Genomic DNA, 22,888 nt, shown 5'->3' on the forward strand with positions numbered 1-22,888 from the left:
ATTGGTGTTATATGTAGAGATGGGCAATCCACCTGGGTGGGTTTAAAGTCTGGTGGGTAAAAACCGGGTGTTTTGGGTTTATTGGGTTTAAACCCCATAAACACCCAAATTTTTGGGTGTTTATGATTTTGTACTTCATCATCGTCATCTCAGCCGCAAGACGTCCACTATACTGGACATAGACAATATTATTATGCAGCCTACAGAATAAAAAACTTTTAATTTGATTTTGAGTTTATTAAGAAAGAGATGAAAGTAAAATGTAAAACTACAGTCAATCACTGTCAGATTCAGAGTTATTACAAGCGATGAATTGTATAGGTTCGATAGGCTCTATTTCGTCTAAACTGTTATGTTCATTTACTTGCTCAATGAAAGCTTCTAAGGTATTTTCTTCATTAAACTGAATGTCCTCGCATTCAGCTTTATGTTTAAGATTCCAGTTATAACAAATGAATGAAATTTTTTCAGTTCTTTCAGTTGTAAGTCGATTTCTTTTGTTATTATGTATGTAGCCTTGGATACTAAAGGAACGCTCAGTGGCTGCCGAAGTACAGGGAGCTGATAGAATACGAATCGCTACTTTGCTTAACTCAGTGGAACCACAAATACCTTTCCACCATATTAGGGGCTCAATGCTATCTAATGAGCTCCATACAAATCCTCTGGCCCAAAAGTTTTCTTTAGCTTTATAACACGCCAAATCTGCCATTACATTTGACAAACTTAAGTGTTGGCTTAAATTGTAGATAAACTCCATACCCTTAAGTTCTTCCTCTTGAGTAAGTTCGACTCCTAGAGTCCTGGGGTCTAGAATATATGCTGCAAAATGTATTGGCCTCATTGCCATATTGCATCTTGAAGATACTGATGTTAGAATCTGCTGTTTGCTTTCTTCGCTCAATGTCGAAATCTCATTTAATGCAAAACGTATCTTAGCTTGTACATCTCTAAATGTAATGTATGTGCGATGCAAACGATTCTGGTCGCTCTCTAAGTAAAATATGCTTTCAGTGACTGGTTCCAAAATACTTATACATTCCCCTGTCTTCGTCCAGAAATCATCACTTAGAATTAAATCTTTAATATCTCTTGAAATTACCACATCTTCTCTAACTGTTAATATTTGCAAAGCTATCTTATTTGCTTTCAAACTTTTTAACGAAGTAACATGACTTCCCCATCTTGTAGCACAAGGCAATTTTAGTGTTTGTGTAGAATCTTCACCCTGCCTTGATTTTATCAACAAGGAACTTAATCGTTGACTCCTTTTAACAGTTTTTATTATATTTATGGCTTGCATAATAAACACAGTTACTTCTTGTATCTTTACAATATCTTGGCACAACAAGTTAAGGATATGTGCACAGCAACCGAGAGGAACAACATGTGGATATTTGAGTTTTGTTAATTCGAATGCCTTTTGTATATTTCTAGCGTTATCGCCAATAAGTACAAGAAACTTATTTGCTCCATACACTTTCATTACTTTTTCAACTTCTTGGCTAAGGTATTCACTAGTGTGAGGATTACTTTCTGTATTCAAACTTTTAACGTATGCAGGTTGAGGTTTTGATATAAGAAAGTTTATTATTCCTTCATTTCTTAAATTAGACCAGCCATCGCACTGAAGGTGTAAGTAACTACAAGCATTTAGTTCCTCATTTAACTCAAAACGCATTTCTCTATATATTTTATCTAAGTATTTTGTCGCTAAAGCTTTACGTGAAGGTATTTTAAATTTTGGTTGCAATTTTTCGAAAAATTGTATCCATAAAGGATGTTGCACCATCGATAATGGCGTCCCTGTTACAAATATAGCTCTCGCTAATTCTGTTTTTATATGATCATCGGTGTCTTGAAACTCAGCATTTATTGTAGTGTTAGCAGACGACGAGGGGCTTATAAAAGAATCATTTGTCTCTATCTCTGACAGTCCAGACATTTTGGTTTTGGACGAGCTATCTTTTATAAGTTTCATAGAGTCTTTTAATGTTTCTGGAGATTTTGGACAAGTGATAAGATGTTGAAGCATTTTGGCAGCATTACTGAATTTGTAAACCTTATTACAAAGCTTGCAAGAAACAGACTTGTTTGGTAAAGTACGGTAGTGCTCCCATATGCGTAAATCTTTAGGTCTCCCCATTGAACCTAAAAAAATGAACGATGATTAGTTGGTCTGACGAAAATTCAACAATAGAGTGCCTATTTTTTTACAATGATTATTTCTTGTTATTTACAATAAATTTATTAAAAAAATAATAAAATAAATACAAAAAACCTTTGTAAAATTACATCTCCTCGGAGGATTAAACGCAGACGCTAGTTTATTATCGTATTGTTCTGTATTTTTCTCAGCAACTTCTTTAATTCGATTAGGTACTTACGCATATTATGTTAAAAATAAATATCTAGTACACATCTTAGGCTATCCACCATTATTATCCAATGACGACTCTCAGCTAACTATGCACTATCATCCAAAATAAACGTGTATGGAAAATTTTATCCCAGTCGGTTGAGGATTGAGGATAATTGCATCAACATACGAACATACCTACATACTTTTATTTACATAACGCAAGCTAAATAAAAGCTTGTAATAATACATCTAATTTTAAGTTAAAATTGTTAAGTGATCATGATATAATTGTATCATTCAAAAATCCACTTACCTTTAATTATTTCTTGTTAAGTATAAATATTATTTCAAATCTGCTCCCTTAATATGCACTTTTTTACTGCTTTTCCTACCTAACACGTTACCAGGAAGTCACGTTACCAGAGTCAGAGTAATAGTGAACACGTTTGACAGTGATTGTCGTCGCCTCATATTCAGCGTCGACGAATAGGGGAATCCCCAGTCATAATGTATTGCATGCGTGGCGGTCTTACTTCAAATCCATAAACAAAGAGATAATTACAGAACTCGATACTAGATGGCGCTGTTTTTGTTTGAAGAAAGTTTGCGGGCTAAAATACATAGAATTTCATCAATGACTTCCACAAAGAACAACATTTCTGTTTTTTCTAAGTCCGTATCTCTTCCGTATATTTCATAAGATATAAGCTTGGGCTACATTGTTATGCAACGTGATTTTGTCGCTGTCTTGCTAGCAGGGTTGACAGATATACGATTTAAATCGTACTCATACTATTATTTGTCTATTTTTTAATGTACGATCGTAAAGATTATGATCGTAATTCGCACAAAAACATACGACTTTTTGGTTACCTGGCAACATTTTTATTATGAAACGAACATGCTCACATCATCAGTCACATGCAACAATTTATTGGGGATTTCCCCTTCACATCTGGCAGTCCTGCTTGCTAGAATATAGGTAAGTCAGCCACAGTTACTGACGATCGATATTTAAAGGGTATTGTTTTTGTGCTAAATATTTCATAAAAACGTTATTTAATACTTTGTGGATTATTAATTTAGTTGATAATCACTGGAAGTAAAATGGATGCTAATTTGAGAGATCAAGATCTTCGTATAAAACAGTTAATAAAAGAAAATCTACGTAAGTACTCTTTTTATACCTAGGTAGGTAAGGTATAATAAACACAAAAGGTACTTAGATCGCGTGTGTTCGAAGCATTTATTCTAATAAATTTAATTTAAAATTGTAGAAAGAAAAAAATGTCTGCCAAGCCGTAGCCGAAGCCGATCTCCAAATATATTTGGCGATAGTGAGACCCAGTGTCCAGATGATTTACCCAGCGTCGTCGCAACAAAGAAAAAAAACGAGGATAAAGTAAAAGAAAATTTACTGAAAGAAGAAACAAACTGTTCTAAATGCTTAATTTATGGAGAAGAGGATAAAAGAAATGAGTATTTCGGACTGTTAGTGGCTCAAGAATTTAAATATATACGGCCATGTGTGCGAACGAGGTGTTATGAAGAAATTTTAAAGTATCTACGGGAAGCAAAAGGCCAACATGTTGATCAACTGCAACATGAAAACACTGAAAATTAATTACTTTCATTTTATTATATATAGATTTTTAAAATTTCCTGAAATATTATTAGTTAACGTTTTATTTAATATTGTAGAATTGATCAATACAATTTATAAAAATAATTTATTGGTATTACTTACATATTTTCAAAAAAATACGTAAAAACCTATTTTTTTGGGTGATTATGGGAGTTTATGGGTGTTTATTGGGTTTTTACCAAAGCACCGGGTTTAAACCCGGTGCTTTGCCCATCTGTAGTTATATGTTAGTGTAAATTTGTTACTCCGACTCACAACGCTGACGTCATGAGATGAACCTGGCCGAACAAACCTAATTAATCCAACAGAAGGCAGTAGGCCTGCTTCCAGCTCGAATTTGGTAAAATTACTTAGGGGAATGTGTGGGTAAGGAGAGTATTACGTATAGCAACTGTTGCTAAATTGTCTCTTATTATCCCATTTTACGACGTACTTTCTATGTATGTTATCATTTTTTTAATAAACATTTTAAGAGCTAAGTTGTGATGCTTAATTATTATTTTTACTCAGAATTTATTTAAGTTACTTATAATTATTATATATCACTAGTAATATATTATCTACATTTTTATATGGATTTTTCCTAATTGACTGCTTAATTTATTAATACTTTAAAACTGTAGGGTTTACAAATTTGAAAAAAAAAATTGTTATCTTACTAATATTGAATAATCCTGATTAAGGATCTTGAGGAACTACTCGGTTTATTTAATTAATTTTGTGATAAATAAAAAAACGTTGTCCTGTTATACAAACATTTTAATAAGAACTCACTTTTTCTGTTATTTGTGGTCACCATGGCAACGCGTGCGTTTCTCAGTTGCCAGTACTATTATCTACATATTTATCCGAATAAGTGAACTAAATAAACCTCTATATATATATAGTAAATGAAAACATGTTTGTATGTATACAATGGACATATAACAGTGGGACATTTAACATTCCGCCCACCAAGGACAACATGTCCTTTTTTTTTAAAAACCGCCCACCATGAAACCACTGAACTAAAGAACATGAACTATAGGACTTAACATACGGTACTAACTTAATACAAATGAACTAGAATATTGTCTAAGTATATAAATCAAATTATTAATATTACTCGCTGACAATTGGAAGTACACATAGTTTAGACACTGCGCGCCTTATAATAGCATTTTTACATTTTAACGAGACAACTCGAGTTGTACTATCTGTACCAGGATGTTTTTGTACTATTCTGCCAAAAAGCCATTTTGTTGAAGGTAAGTCATCCTCCTTACTATATGCTAGGTTTAGGACCTGGAGAACTTATCTTTTATTCTCAAATATACTACATTGTCTATTTTAAATTTCACATTTCTCTTAATATCTCCTATTTTTCTATTTTCTTCATTATCCTTATTTATCATTTCATTTAGTTGATCTTTATTACTTATCCATTTCTGCAATATGAAACCGCCTTTATTTACTAGTGCACTCATTGCATAATAAATTTTTAATGCTTTTTCTATAGTTTGACCTCCACTTATTAAATCATTCATATAAAATTCATAGTTTACTCTTCTTGCTGCAAGCGGATATTCAGCCTTTTCACCATTTACTACTTGGTTCATAGCTCTCACTGTTAAATATGGGACAGATGATGTACCAAATGTAACTGTTAGCAGTTTGTAATCTCGTATCTCATCATCTATATTTTCTCTCCATACCATGTGTTGATAATTAGTATCTTCGTCTGTTACCTTAACTATCTTGTACATTTTAATTATGTCTGCAGTAAGAGAAATTGGTTGATGCGTCCAACGTATAATAAAATGACGTAACTCTGGTTGTAACTTAGGACTAATTAACAAGTTATCATTAAATGATATACCTTTTTCATTTTTACAGGAACCGTCGAAAACTACTCTCATCTTTGTAGTGATTATTTTCTTCCGAACGACTGTATGATGTGGTGAATAAACTGACTGGCTTACTTCATCATCGGGTTGTTTCATCATTTTCATATGATTTAAAGTTAAATATTCATTAATTACCTTTGTATAATCATTTCTGAGCTCATTATCTCTTTTGTATCTTTTTTCCAGATTTGTAAACTTTTCCACTACTGTTTTTCGTGATTTGCCGCCCTCGCAAGTATCATCGTCGCATAAAGGTAGTTTCACAGAATATCGGCAATCTTTGTCCTGTCTTGTGGTAGATGTAAAAATTCGTTCACATTGTCCTTCCTCTGGATTCAATATTTTCTTTGAACTATTCATACTCTCTGACTTCAGTTTCCAAAATCGTTTCAACATATGATCTTCCTCTATATGGCTATGTAGAACTACTATATTTTCGTTTACATTTGTACATTCAACAGATCCAGATAATATCCACCCTAAAGATGTATGTTGTGCTAAAGTGGATCCAGCCGCGTTCTTCATTATTCCGTCTTGTAAAATCTGGCTGTACACTTCTGCACCTAATAAAATATCAATTTTATTAGGGGAGTCATATTGAGGATCCGCAAGAGTAATATTAGCTGAATTAACCCAATTTATTTCAGCTACCTGTTTAGCTGGCAGAAGAGACGTAATTTGTTTTAACACGTGAGCTGTAACATTAATTTTGAATGTAGAATCATACATTGATAGAATTTCCAATAATACTCTTCCCTGTGAAGCTACTGAACTATTCTTTTCACCAAGTCCCGAGATAATACCCTTTACAGATGACCTTTTCAACCCTAATTCCTGTAAAGTAGCTTCTGTAATAAATGAGGCTTGTGAACCGTGATCTATGAGGGCTCGAACAACTTGATATTGACCTGAACTTGATTTGACTTTTACCAGAGCTGTAGCTAAGAGTACTTGTTTTCTTAACTCACTTGTACCCAAACAAGTTACTAATGAATCCACTATGGGCTCATTTTCATTGTTTGTAGTAGCAACTTCAGTGACCTTGTGTATCGACACACCTTGATTGATAGTTTCTGGAGTCATATTTGGTGGGTGAAGAAGAGAGTGATGTCGTTTTTTGCATATCCTACAATTTGTAGCCTTTTGACAGAATCTTACAGAATGATTACTTCCTAAGCAGTTGAAACAAATACGATTGTTTGCTACAAACTCATGTCTTTTGTCATAACCTTTTGAACTAAATTCTTTACAGAAACATAACTTGTGATTACCAGCACAATATTCACATACTACTTCGAATACATTTGCATGTAGTACTCTAGTTTTAACAGAGTTTTGTACTAAATTTCTTGAATCTGACCGTCTATTACTATTATTAGGCTCAATAAACTCTAGTGCTCTGTATCTACTGGTAAGAAATTCCTTAAATTGTTGAAAGGTAGGTAATATGTCGGCATTTGTATTAGAACTTATATTTAATTCCCACTGTTTACGTGATTCGGAATCTAATTTTAACGCAAGTACATGAATTAAAATAATATCCCACGAAGAAACATTTATTCCGATGTTGACCAAAGCATTTAAACATTCAGTAGAAGTATCTAATAAGTCTTTAAGAAAACCTGCAGATTCTATAACAGCACTTTTTTGACCTAGAAGCCTTGTAAGTATACAGTGAGATAAGTATTTTCTATTGTTATACCGATCTTCAAGTTGTTTCCAACACAAGTCATAATTTGTTTCAGACACAGATATGTGACGTACTAGTTGCTCTGCCTCGCCTGTCAGGTATCCCTTAAGGTAATGTAACTTTTGTACCTTATCTAAGGATGAATTATTATGAATCATAGATTGAAACAAATCGCGGAAAGTAATCCATTCGCTATATTTTCCTGAGAATATAGGAATATTAATTTTAGGCAGTCTGATATGGCTAGACTTAGCACCTGCAGAATTACTATCACCACTGGCAGATAAATATTCGTTATCTGATCTTTCAGGAATAAGACTTTTTAATAATTCTATCAATTCACATTTGTGATCTAAATATACTTCTTCCATTTTATAATATACTTCATCGGTAACATAACTATGAAGTTTTAATTTACTTGGATCTGCTAATTTATAAAGCTCCTTATGACCTGACTTAAACTCTGACCACAACTCTTCTATTATTTTTAATCTATTCTCTACATATTCTTCTGTAATACGACTTTTAGGAGATTTCTTAAAATTAGCTCTAGTCTTATTAATTCGTGTGTAAAAATCATTTTGAACGTGAATTAAAGACTCCATTTTTAATCTAAATAACTAAATAAAGGTAATAACAATACAAGTAACTATAACCATCAGTGAATAATTATTGTTACGGAACTTTACTTTATTACCTATATATTTATTATGAATTTACTATTCGCACACTACAAATAATATTTTATTAGGTAAATATTACTCTTAAGTCATATAACCTTACTGTATAAATAATTATGTTTTCATATCAAACCCTAACATTTGCATATCTAGAAAACATAGAAAGTGCATACATTATTACAAAATGTTAAATAACTAATTTGTCAACTAACATGGAGTAATTGAATTAATCTGTAAAGTAAAACATAAACATTTCTACATTAATCAAAATGTTCTAAACGTTCCAAATACAAAATTCTTAGTAAAATCGGACACATGTTCTTCAAACTAACACATTTTATCTTGCAATTACAATTCTACGTTGTTAATTATATTTGAGTAAAATATTCTATGTAATAATATTGCATATTATTACAATTAATACTTTCTTAAAAATAAGATTACAGTTCGTTTTGCACTTGATCTTGTTTCCGATGAGTGGAATATGAAATTGAATTGATCTGATTACTTCTAGCTTCTTTCAATATGGATGAACTTCACTATCACTAATAATGAACAATAGAACTCACAGTTTGAACTTCACTCACACCTTGACGAGTAGACACTTCCTCAATGAACTTCTTTGCCCCGCTCCGCCTTACAGTAACGTAAATTGGACTCACTCCAAATACCGCCACTGTCTGCAACTAGTTTCTCACTACAACGACGCTACCGATGCCACTAGCTGCTGTACTAAGGGCAAACTCTTCTGCAATGATCCACTGCCATTCAGGAGTTTAGCGATACACCAAACTGAACTCTAATCCGGCTCGATTAGACCAATGAATAATCCTGATTAAGGATCTTGAGGAACTACTCGGTTTATTTAATTAATTTTGTGATAAATAAAAAACGTTGTCCTGTTATACAAACATTTTAATAAGAACTCACTTTTTCTGTTATTTGTGGTCACCATGGCAACGCGTGCGTTTCTCAGTTGCCAGTACTATTATCTACATATTTATCCGAATAAGTGAACTAAATAAACCTCTATATATATATAGTAAATGAAAACATGTTTGTATGTATACAATGGACATATAACAGTGGGACATTTAACAAATATATTAAAATTATAACTAGACGATATTTAAGAAAAATTGTAGAATTTGTATAGAAGTTAAAACAGTAATCTAAAAGAGGAGTCATCAGATATGTCTCTTTTTCTTTTATTCTTTTTTTCATTGCATGCGAAAATTAGAACTGCAGTTTCCAAAGCAAAGGAATTTTGTGAAATTGTTTGAAACACATTATATTAATTATATAAAAAAAATGAATTGCGAACAGTCTCCCATATTGTGTTTCAATAATAGTATTAATTAATAAATAAACGCAACTTTAATCACAAAATTAAAATTAAAAAAAAAAAAAAAAAACTAGTTAAGTTAACAGAGAAAAACATTGTATCTTACTAAAATCAATTATTTCAGAGAACCTATTGAGTGGACTACTGTTTTAGTTACATTATACCGAACCACTAACTATCAATCGTAGTGTCACGCTATCGACAGCGCATTTGTTTGTTCTCGCCATTTTTGTCTCAGTGCTTCCCGCTCTTTTGGAGCTATGTGTGGCGAGTGGGAACCCGGCGCCAGCAATCAATCTGCCGAGAACGGCCTCTGAGCATGATCGATGTTTCTACAAAGACCCAACGCTTCGTTCGCCACTTCAACCTTCCAACAAGACACCATACATTTTATCGAACCTTAACGGACCATCGTAACACAACCTATATATTCGATATCGTTATTGTAACCTGATAAATAATTAATATTGTTATCCAGCCTTCACACTGAGTATGGAGAAGTAATAATGTGAGTTTGGGAAGGTAATAATAAATGACGTTTATCTTATGTAGAGATTTTAGGGATTGATTTGGGAAAAAATTGAATTTAAACTTTAATTTTTTTTTATAGGACCAATATATAAGTACCAAAGCTAATTTCAATTTGAAAATGAATCAAAATAAGTTATAGTCGAAAGGACTACGTAACATACACATACAAAAATACAGGTTAATTGAGCACATTTTTTTGGAAGTTAGTTGTAAATAATAGGCATAGGTATTGATACCGATCCGATATCTATGTATTGGGTTCCTCAGAACATTGATGGTGAGAAAAAGGTCACCCATTCGATATCGCCCATATCGGTTGGATATCTATTTTCGTATATGATAAAAGTTTGTTATTCAATATTATTTTTTAGATAACAGATTTTTAACAAATTCGTTATTAGGCCAGTATATATATTATAATTAAAATATATAAATATTGCTATATTAATATATAGCAATATATATATATATTGCAGGGGTAGGTAATCCTACCCCTAGTAAATATACATTAGCATGTATATTTCTAATATCATTATAATTTTTGACAGATGTTTTAGAGTAGAGAATACGACGTGCCCGAGATGAAATAGATCCCCCTTGCTGTACCTACGTACCGACCGTCGAAATTCTATAAATTATAACTTCCCGTTTTGTTTATCATCTTGCGAATGTATTACGCAGGTCTTCCGCTTGTGTAATATGTAAATACGAAACTGAAGCGGAAGGAATGGAAACAAATCTGGCGGATTCGTGTTATTCATTAGGTATAAGAGGGTACAATATTGCAAAAAAGTAATGTAAAAACGATTACAATGGCGCCTCATAAAAAACTTATTATGCAAATTGCTTTTTATTTAGGAAAAGGTGTATATAATCATATCAATTGAGTTACTCTGTTATATGATTGTGGAACATACTTTATGAATAAACAAGTGAGCTATTTTTGTCCTCAGAGAAATTTCATAAACGACGAAAAATGAAAATTGATCGTTCCTAACTAAGATAAGTTTTCAAAGTTATGATGGAATGAAAGTGCTTCCTGGAGACGCGCGACGTCGACGAGCGGGGAAGCAAAAATGTTCCTCTCTGATTTAGTTCCGCAGTAACTAATTGTTGTTCAAACAAGAAAACTAACGAGGGCCGCCATTAATCACTAGCCATTAATATCATTTGGGTTGTTTTGGAATGGGCATTCGTTCGAGGGTTTTAAACAAAGACGTGTATACTGCGTGTCTGAATGCAGGTTCAAATTCTGGTGAAAAACCATTATTTAAACACATTTATTTTACTCGTAATAATATTAAGAGCGTTTTCGACTTCGTTCGTGTGATTGTGATAATTAATTAATAGAGATAAATAAAAAATGTTTTTTCATGACAAATATTGTATGTTAAATATGCGTATTTAATACTACGTGTATGTTATATTTCATGATAATTAGTTGATCATTTAAAATACAAAGAGGATAGAAACAAATTCACTTTCACATTTATAATGTTAATAAAGCTTTTAATATTTTGTATATTTCCGTTATACAGACTATGGAAGAATTTTGTAATTTTTCTTAAATATATATTCTAGTTATTAGGATATTAAATTATAAAACAGAACAGAGAAGTTTTCAAGTATCCGGTCAATATAAAATGTTTCTCAGTAAAGAGTCTTGCATTAGGGTCCTTTATGAATACCATATGAGGCGACCGCTATTTTTACATATAAAAATCGGCATGGAATCAAAGTCCACATGTCCGTTGCGGCCTACCTTAATTTTCCTCCACAACTCGCGCGCTGAATACCAAAGAAAGGACGGACATCAGTTTTGTCCGAGAACATGGATTGTCATACGAATTACGTAAAAGTATAGGATTATCTGTCGAGTATTTTGTTATTGCTATTTGAAATATTATGAATTGAATGACGTTATAATTTTAAATTTAATTTTAAGGAAATACTTGTGGAAACGGTTTTCCGTAACGTTGTTGAAAAGCCGACAATGCCAGAGTAATTTTGCTTATTTCGCCTTAAATTACTTGATCTCGTTTACGGGCCTTTGAAGATTGTACCAAGTTTGCACAAAGTTTGTGTCTAATTTATTGTTTACCGTCACTTTCTTCTGTTTATTTAATGTTGGTTAACTGTGTAATACATTTTTAAATTATTTAACATATTTACGAATGATTTAATGACAAAATACGTGTTATGATTTCATAATTTTTATATGTTAAAGGTCATCAGAACAGAACTAAATAAAAAACAACATTTCAGAATTCATTACATAAAAAGATAAAATGATAGAATTATGTAAATAATAGTCTAACTGACCGAACGTATTATTGCTTCTAAAAGTAATAAATTATAGTTCATCATCATCATCATATCTGCCTTTAACTATTCACTGCTGAACATAAGTCTCCCCTTGGGGGGTTTTGCTAGTAGTTGCCACGCTTGGCAGGCGGGTTGGCAACCGCAGTCAGGTTTTAGAGATGTTTTAAGAGGGACGCTGCTGCCCATCCCTCACCTTCCCTTAGTCGGCTGTTACGACACCCAAGAGATAGGAAGGAGTGGTTTCTTCTATGTCAGGACCACACAGCTAATTATAGTTATTGTGATAGTTATAGTTACTACGACATACACTGTTATCCCTCAAAAAGTATCTACCAAATTATTTCAACCGGGTATTATTTGCAAATAATTTTAAACTACTGTCATTAAAACAAATATTCCTCCAAATAAATACATATTTGCATGGCTGTGTTTCGGTTTGAAGGGTACGATATGACAGTGTACATAGGAATAACACCTTAGACCTCAGGAATGACAACGCATAGGGACTATTATGGGCGAAATAGTATACTCTGTTATGTCTATGGTAGGTACTGCTTATGTCTATAGGCTACGATTACCACTTTCCATCAGGTGGGCCATCAGCTTATTTACCATTCTATAATACATAAGTATATATATACACCAGAACAAACTTGTTTAAAAAATTAAATGACATAAGTTTCTATTTCATATATGTAAACCTTTTTTCATTTTATTAATTTATTAAAACCCGTTATTATTGAAATACTGAGTACTTCCTAAATAAAATAAAAGCTAAAATCGAAATTGCTGATTCTCAATTATTTCATCAGACTAAGAATTTAATCTCAACTTAAATGAAGGTGATTCCCTTATAACTTTCCAACACAGTCGCTAATAACGAAACTTGTGGTTAATAGCGGTGAGGAGAAGGCAAGGGGCGGGAAGGGGGGTGGTGTCTGTTGGGCGGCATGCGGCGTAGGGCTTGGGGAAATTTCGAGACAATTCAATGGGAAAATCTGGCTTTGTGAAAGTTCCATTGTATTATATCATAAACTTAACATTATATTGGTATCTACGTATAAATATATATTGATAAATAACTACAAAAGTTTTTATATATTTATCAACTAAGCTTTTATTCACACCAGACATACTATTTGCATATAACAAGCGAATAACCTTATTGTTTATTGCAAAATGAAAAGCTAGTTTGCCATCTGCGGGATACTACGTACATTATAGCAAATTATGAAAAACCAATAACTTGCCAGCCAATGATTATAAAATTGACTAGCAATATTAATATTTAACGCGACAGTAATTTTAGTATCGATAGAGCTATAGTAATAAATGGAACACTCTCAGATTTATAGATACATATAAAGTACACTTGGAGAGAGAGAGGCTTTCAGCGTACCGTCGCGCGAACATATCGAATCTTTATGAGGTCATTAAACATATTTTTACGAGGACACCGCGGTGTCCTATATTATTACTAGGGGGGGAGTTAGTAGTACTGCCATTTCATTGGTCAGTAATTCGCGGAAGTGAACCTTCATCGAAATTGACAACGTTTGTGTAATAAAGCTTTTACGCAGCGTTATTGCAACTCGCTCGCATAACAGGCTTCACGTACGTAATAAACGAAATTTTATGCGCTATTTTTTTTTCAATATTGACTGAATTCATGGGTTACAAACTAAATGGTGAATTTATGTTATTACTTGCAAGCGGTTTTCTACAGTATCTCCTGTTACCATGGGTATTTTGATAGATACAGTTTATTTTATACAAAAATAGATTTACCTTATTGTAGCGCGTTCTATGATGTTTATTGTATTATTCATATCTATAGGTAATGTTTACCATTTTTCATCAGGTAGGCTATCAGCTTGTTTGATATCCTACATTGCATAAAAAATTCTCTTAACGAAAGAATTTAAGATAAATATAAATTTTGCTGCTTTAGAATATTAATGTTAAAGCTCTGGGGAATCACATTCGATCTTCGTAACCTGTAAGGTGAAACAGATCCATTTGAGGGTAAATAATTTAACAACTGTCATCTCCATGATACGATAACAGCTGGGAACAATGGATTCGAGTCATCTGGATAGAAGCTGTATTAAATAACAGCTACAATGTAATCGTAATATAATAAATAAATACGATATAGTTTACTAAACCTGATATATAAGCCATATGGTTATGTCCATGGTACTGCTCATGTCTATAGGCAACAGTTACCACTTTCCATCAGGTGGGCCGTCAGCTTGTTTGCCATTCTAAGTCGCATAAAAAATGGATACAAGCATTTTTATAAGTTATTAAGGAATAATTATTTGAGTTATGAAAACAATATTACTCTCCACTTATTAGGGGGAAGGGGATTATTAGTATTAGAAATCTAATAGCCTTATTGCTAACAATACACCTTATCAGGTCGACCTCCACGCGGTTCCCCCTGGAAACCATCTTGAATTCTTTATGAATTCATCACTATGGGCCAACTACCCTGCTTTCATACTCACCTATCATCTCTTACTATTGCCCGCCAGTGTATACCAATAGCGCAGGCGGGGTTACCATTACATTGTCATCCATAAAAAAAAACTCTACATTTATTTCTGTATTCTACACGTGCTGTTTAGATAAATCGTGTATTAATTTGCACTCTGAAATATAAAGTGGATTTTGTTTATATTTAGATAAATAATAAAAGTCCTAAGTCCCATAAACATTCCTCTAAGAGATCAAAAGAAAAAAAAAACCGTTCATACTGGTATATACGAACTTATATACAAAATAACAGTACCACCAATAACTGCGATTTTCGTAGGTTCAGCTAATCAAACTGAAATTTAAATATTTTCCCATAAGGTTTGGTTCAGCCAAATTTAATATCGAACGCCTTAAAACATTAAGGTATACATAGATATTTATAACGTCACCGTTTAGTATTTTAAGACCTATATTTTTTTCCCTTAAAAATCTATTAAAAACTGGAGAGTTCTTAGAATAAATTTTCGTGAACTTTTATAGAAAAAAGTGCATCTACTTAGTTATATAATTGAATATATAAATTTTAATCTATCTATTGAAAATTATAAATTGTTATTTAATTATTTCTAACAAAAAAAAAATTCTAATTTAAGAAACTTCTTATTAATTTTTTTATCAGCTAACTATCAAATGAGCTGACTCGTTTTTTATCAGTGTTCTATATACTTACGCTAATAATGTAATGTCTATCTATACCTAATCTATATTTAATAATTTAATAAATCATATTAGCTTTTACACATTAAAAAGATGCAAAAATTACAAAACAAAATAAATATAGAAGTTATAAAGAAACACTCATAACTATTTACTTTATAACTATTGATTACTCATACTATATAGTCGACCCGCTTTTCTCGAAACATTTGTATGGAGACACTATCTATATAATAATCTAAGCTTTCAAGGAAAATATTCATAAAATATACAAAAAATATAGTACATTAATAAATAATATAATAGATAACATATACAGTACATAGGCGGATGTATTCCATAGGAAAATTTCTTCAAGTATCTTTTATATTTATAAAAAAAAAAACACTTTTATATAATTATAAATGTTCATTATGAAGTCAATGGGCACTCAAAATGTTTCCTAAGAGGCAATTCAATTAATAATCGGATTTGATAAATATCGTCTCAAGTACGTAGAAATATATAGAAAGATGGAAAATTACTCATTTCTAAACAAAATACGCCAGGAAGCCGACAAAATGCCACGTCAATTCACCAAATTACAGAGTAATTGAACCGAATTCCAGAATGAAGCTCATGTAATGAAAGCAGATAAAGGGAAGCGAGGAGAGAGCGAGGGGCTTATTCAATTCATTCGCGAGTTCACCCTGACACTGACTTAAGTAGATAGTTAAGATTTAGCCAGGAAAGCATCCAGCGGCGCCCACTAATGTGTACTCAGAAAGTAGTCTCGCTCAAGAATTGGCCTCTTAAGTACCTATACGAGAAACTTCCTATCCATTAGTTACTTGTACGAACACATTATAGTTCAACTTTTGTTTCTCCTACTAGAGCAAATAAGTTAATGTTAGAACTATACTAACGTTACTTGAAATTTAAATTATACTGCTTCCGTGCATACCTAACACTTGCAGTAAAATGTTAAAATATAATTTATATTATACTAGCTTTTACTGACGACTTCTTCCGCGTGACTGGGATATTTTCACTTACCGAGATAAAGTGTAGCTTACCTCCTTCTCTATTTAATATAACACGTGTATAGTAAATTTTATATTAGTTAAACCTTTAAGGTGTTAAAGCCGTTAAGGCGCTAAAAGATAATAAGCAAACAAACTCACTTTTATAATATAAATAAGGACTAGCTTTTACCCGCGACTTTATCCGTGTGACCGAGATATGTTTCCTGATTGATATAAAAAGGAATTAATAGGAAATAAAAAAATAATCATAGTGATTGTGTAAGCTGTTAAAACGTTATAAGGTAACAAACAAACCTCTTCAGTTTTACATTTATAATATTAGTAAAGATTTTATAGATCCCCAATGCATTATATAAAAATATAACAAAAAAAAGTGTTACATTATTTTTCTCTACATTTTAAATTTCCTGGGTTTTTTTTTACCTTATTGTAAAGTTACTAGATTATATTGTACATATATTTAAATATACAATGTTTTGGTAAATAACATATTTCAATATTACAAGCCAATGCACTCTCTACCAACATTTCTATAGAGATATAAAGATTACAACAAAATATGGTGTCAATAAAAGTTTAATAACGTTTATTCAGTACCATCTATATTTCAAAGCGTTTCAGTTTAGCAAAGAAATCTATTACTTTCTGTTGAATTTCTTTGATATCCAGATAACCAAAGATTCGAAGAAAGAAGAAAGCGTTCGATAATCCAGCTACTGTCAACAACCGGAGCGTTTCAGCTAAATAACTCCATGGAGACGTGAGGACACCGCGCACTTTACTCGATTGGTTTTGAGGTGGACTCACCTTCAAACGTCACTTAGGGGTGCGTTTAAAGAACACACTAAAAATACCTATACCTTAAATTGTTAATTCTTAGATGTGCACGTGTTACGAATGTTTCAGAAACGAAAACGTTATACTCTAACAATGCATAAGCCTCAAAGAAAAGAGGATTTCGTTTAATCAAAAAAAAAAAAAAAACAAAGTATAATAGCCATAATGTAATTTTATTTACAACAATTACAACAACGACCTGCCTCAGCTTTGAACTTTTTTATATTAATAAAATATAGCCCATGTTAAATCTACAGTAGTTTTTGAGTTTATTCATTACAAACAAATATATATATATAAAAAAAAACATCAAATCTATTCTTTTTATAATATTAGTTCAGATTTATGGTAGTTCACTTCTTTTTAACTGACTTCAAAAAGAAGGAGATTCGCAATTCAATTGTATTTTTTTTACGTTTGTTGCCTCATAACTCTGTCAGTCCTAAACCTATTTGGAAAATTCTTTTTTTTAATAGAAAGGATATAAGTACAGATTAGTCCTGTATAAATGTTATTAAAATTCGTTCAGTAGTTTAGTTTTCAGATAAAAAAAAAAAAACTGGTTTTGTCACAATTAAAGCCGGTTGTTTGTAAGACATAATCTTTAATTATTCATAAGGGAGAATCTGCATACTCGTAGATTGTTACTTGTAAGTAATTGTTCTATATTTACAATGTACATCAGTTAAATATCTCCAGTAAACATATGCACTTGAAGATGACTTCTAGAAGAAGAATATTTATATTTTAATGGAGATCATGCTCTTAATTGTTAATAGATTTTGTATCAAAGGACCATTATTGCATTAATTAATACCTATCAAAGTTCAGTTATAATTAAATAACTTTGTTAAATTGTATTTGAAATAGTGCTAGTGGTTTAGATTGTAATGAATAAATAGCCTTTACAAAATTGTGTTCTATTATAGCGTCTTTATGGAATAATACGTTTTCTATATTTTCCTAAGAATAAGAAACTGATCCCATGCATATCTGATTCGATCTTCATCCGAATGTTTGCGTAAAATCTCCTCTGTAGAGGAATCTACATAATCAAAGTCGGCGAGACGCAGTCGAAAATACGAAACCAACTGTTGTGTGCGAATTTGGGTCTTTATATGGTGAAGGACGAAAGGAGCTCATGATTTATATGTGAATCGATTTATAAAAAGATACGATATTTTTTTTTCTGTTCGTTCCCCGTCTTTCAAATAATATATATAAAACATTAAATGTTGTATGAAATTGCAGTGCATTGTAATAATTGATATAATTGTAATTATTTATTATAAAAAAATAAAAACGAAAGTGTAATATTTGTTATACTCGTACTATTAGACGATGATTATGTTATGATATAAATTTATACAAATCACTCAGTGATGAGAATGTTTAAAATCTATTTGGAATGTTTAATTATTGTTTTATTTTATTATTCTATTACCATTCCATTCCATTATCATTCTATTTTTTTTTTATTATTCCAATACTATATATTACTACAGCAAGTGGAATTAAAATCGTAAAACAGAGGAGGACGTGTACTCGTACTACCAATGAAATTGACTTTTTTTTCTGTAGAAATATAGATTTAAAAATGGCAAATAATGTAGAATCTCCCATATCAATATGATGGACTCATGACTCTCTTAGAAGAATGTAAAAAAAAATTATCCAACTTAGATAAATTGTTCTTAATCTATTCGTGACTGCAGCCAGTGTAATCTAGTCTAGTTAATATATAACAATATGTATATATTATAGTTAGATATATTGATGCAGTAAAAGATGTATTAAATATCGGTTATATATAATATCAAAAAGAAGACCCCGCTCGTAATGAATATAGACATATGACTAGTATATGTGATATAGCAATGGATAATTATCAATGTTCAGAAGAACTCAATATATAGATATCGGATATTACCATCACAAAACATACACCACAAAATTTTAAAAGTTACATAATTTTGATATGACGTAGAACAACAAACAAGCTGACGACTCACCAGATGGAAAGTGGCAACTGTCACGGAGAAATATTATTGGCCATTTCTTACAGTACATAGTACAATTAAAAGTAACTTATTATAGAAGTTTCTGTGCCGCATGTTATTGTAAAGTTTCAAGGTAGGAAGATACCTTGGCGCAAGTAAATAACTTCTATTATAGTTTCACTAATATAATATCTGGAAGTTCAAAATTAAACAATTTCGTTATCTTATACATAATAAACTCAAATATTAAAATAGTTTTGTGAATCGCAGACTATAAATGCTGCGGTATATATGACTACATACTATTAAGATGTAAACACATATAGATTTTTTAAAAATAAGTAGTATTATGTGTAAACTATAAACACATTTAACTAAATATTTCTGAGATAAATGCGAACGAACAGAAAATATTTTCCATGGATTCGAGCTAAGCGGTTGAAAACGCTCGAGTGGAACGTAAAAGAATTCCTCTGAAAAGATATTAATTTTGGAATAGCTCGAACAGTATCGGCCAAGAGCAATACCCTAACGCAATAAAACGTATGAAACGAGTATTACTCGCATGATCACATCGCCTAATAAGTTGGATCCCACAACGTGTTCAATGTGGCGAAAACTAATGCCGAACCATCTCGCTCTCGTCGCCGCGTCGACAGAGCCACGGCTGCCGCTCGCCTTAGTCTCATTATATTTTGTTTACTACTATGTAACGTAATAATAGTATTGTAGTCTATTTATATAATATAATATTATATGCTTTAATTTTAAATTGCAGAAATGAAATAAGAAGTCGATTACTGGGTTTTATAATGCAATCTTTCAAAGGGGATATTTCTCTATTTACGCTTTGCTGTAACGTAAAGTTATACAATTTATAAATGTGTGCATGAATACGAATCCCAAAGAGGTTAGAAGGAAGCACTTGGTATTGTTTAAAAAAATATGAATTAACGCATTAGCCAAATGGAGAACTGGAATTCACCAACAAAAGATTTAGCTTCACCTTACATAGGCTGGAATCGAAATTGTAAGCATAATTTTTAATTTAAAAAGACATAAATCGAATAACGTTTTAGAGGAAAAATAAACACACATTAGCTCAATCATACAAAAATATTCCAATTAATAGGTAAAGATCTGTTCTGCCTGTCATAGAAATTTAGGACGTGAAACATGGTGTATCAGTTTGTGGTTCTGCGTGACGGTGACGGGTGCGGTCACCTACTGATGTGATGTCTCTTTGTTGTTTAAGTAATTGAATATGTTATATAGTAATTAACGTAAGTTGCATAGCCAGAATAGTAATACTAGACTATTCATCTTTTCTTATTGTGCGAGTTTTACGTCTAATTAAAATTATTTGTAATGTAAAACAAAGTGATAAAAACACAATCAAACTAATCTACCACATTGGATTCTAATACAATAGGCGAAATATTACATATCAAGCAGCTTCATTCATTAATTTAAAATACTTATTTTTAAATCGCTATACCTATAATTTTTTATCGTTACTAAATATTGTCTTTATGATAATAACTATATCGTTAACTGATGGCAATAAAAATTGTACACGTAATTGGAGCTTTAGCAATAGAATTTATGTTCATGTGGGTAGATATTAACGTACCCACGTGAACATTTATTTTAAAAATTATTACCTTTTGAAATGTGCTTAAACGTAATTTTTAACTTCTGTTCTACCGACATTTGTAATTTATTTATAAAATTTTGTATTTTCTCATGTAATTTTTTTTTTTGTAGAAAATAAATATTTTAAACCAAAGGTTAATTAGTATTATATTATTATATAATATAGAAATTTATTATTGTATTACCTTAAAAAGTTCATTCTGACAGAGCGTCGGTCGTGTACTTTTAACAAGGCAGTCATGGTTTTCATGATAGCAACGGTGATTTGTCAGTGAAATTCTTCTTGGTGATTGAAGTCGTCTTAATATGTCTCCATCTACGAGTACTTCGCTAGTTATCGATGTGAGAGCATTAACCAATGCTTTTTACATTCTCTGTAAAGCCGTTTTAGTGAGCGAGTGAGAGTACGAATTTGTTTGTTTATTAGTTTATTATTTTTTGTCACTGTTACGGCTTAAACGACCATCATGAAATTTTGTATACACAAATTTTATCTATAAGTAATTTTATCTATAAAATTTTATCTATAAAAATTGATAAGTATTTGAGACGAAGAAGGACTTAGAATTTTTATTAGACCACGCTAGACTAATATGTATTAGTAATAATATTATGACTCCCTTTCATAGATGAGCAAATTAATTACTACTGTTTTTATTATAATTGTAGGTAACATTATGTCACTTTTAGCTTCTCACAAAAGGAAATTTTACTGTATTTAATAATTTACGAGTCTTTACATTTAATGTTGAAGTAGATAGAGATAAACGGAATATTTTATGTATTTTTCGTAAGACCAGTGATGACTTTCCGATTGTTTATTAATTGCTGCAGACTGTAAATAATTCACAGTTCTCTTTATTAATGACGGAACACTTAAAATGTCTCCTTGTTGTTCCCCAATGTGAATACAAAATGTCCATTTCCGTCCACGCAAACCTCGCATTAAGGGAGCACGTCAAGTGTCTGCACAGCCTACTTATTGACGTGGATTACGAATATTTAACGGAATTTGTTTGTAATGTTGTTGAAATGTACTATACATTATACAATTTTAGGGTCCTTACATCACTGTGGCTTACTTCATATTATGTACATATAATAATATATCAATCTATTACCCGTGACTTTTTTCACCATACCTATATAATATATTGATTGACCAATATAAAAAGTGGCTTAAGAACGTTGGACAGTAAAAGTACCAAGCTATAACCAACAAACAAATATACTAAATGACATTCATATTTATATTATTAATAAGCTTAAAATTTGATATTTTTGTATTTTTTTATAATATTAAGTATTTACTGATAAACTGATACCAATCAATTTATTAAATTATTGATACAAACAACACTAATATAATATCTAAGGTTAAATTTATTTTGTATAGAATATCAATGCCCAAGAGAATATAATAGAAGAGATACGTAATTCAGGCTAAACCACTAACAGTCTAGACTGAATATCAATGATTATCTACAATTACCTACTTATTTATTGATTGAAAGTCAAAGACTAAAGCAATTGGAGTAGATTTGCGCAATTTTCCTGCAATTCAAATATCAAACGAGTCGTTAAGTTAAATATATTGATATAGACAAGTAATGTATATTATATTGTTAGTGTTATAACTAATAAAACAGAACGTAATTTGTATAAAAATTAACAGAAATTGTAATCCGAAAGTCGTCATTATAAC

At 31.4% G+C, this 22,888-nt stretch overlaps 1 protein-coding gene across 2 annotated transcripts in view; it reads right to left on the reverse strand.

Moving 5' to 3' along the window:
• Positions 1-22,888, reverse strand: part of LOC113523309 (teneurin-a) — a 423,960-nt gene that overhangs the window by 152,168 nt on the left and 248,904 nt on the right. The gene's annotated exons all lie outside the window — the stretch shown is intronic.

The sequence above is a fragment of the Galleria mellonella genome, unplaced genomic scaffold, assembly GCF_026898425.1.
Source record: "Galleria mellonella isolate WM207_F2 unplaced genomic scaffold, CSIRO_AGI_GalMel_v1 utg90, whole genome shotgun sequence".
Classification (NCBI taxonomy): domain Eukaryota; kingdom Metazoa; phylum Arthropoda; class Insecta; order Lepidoptera; family Pyralidae; genus Galleria; species Galleria mellonella.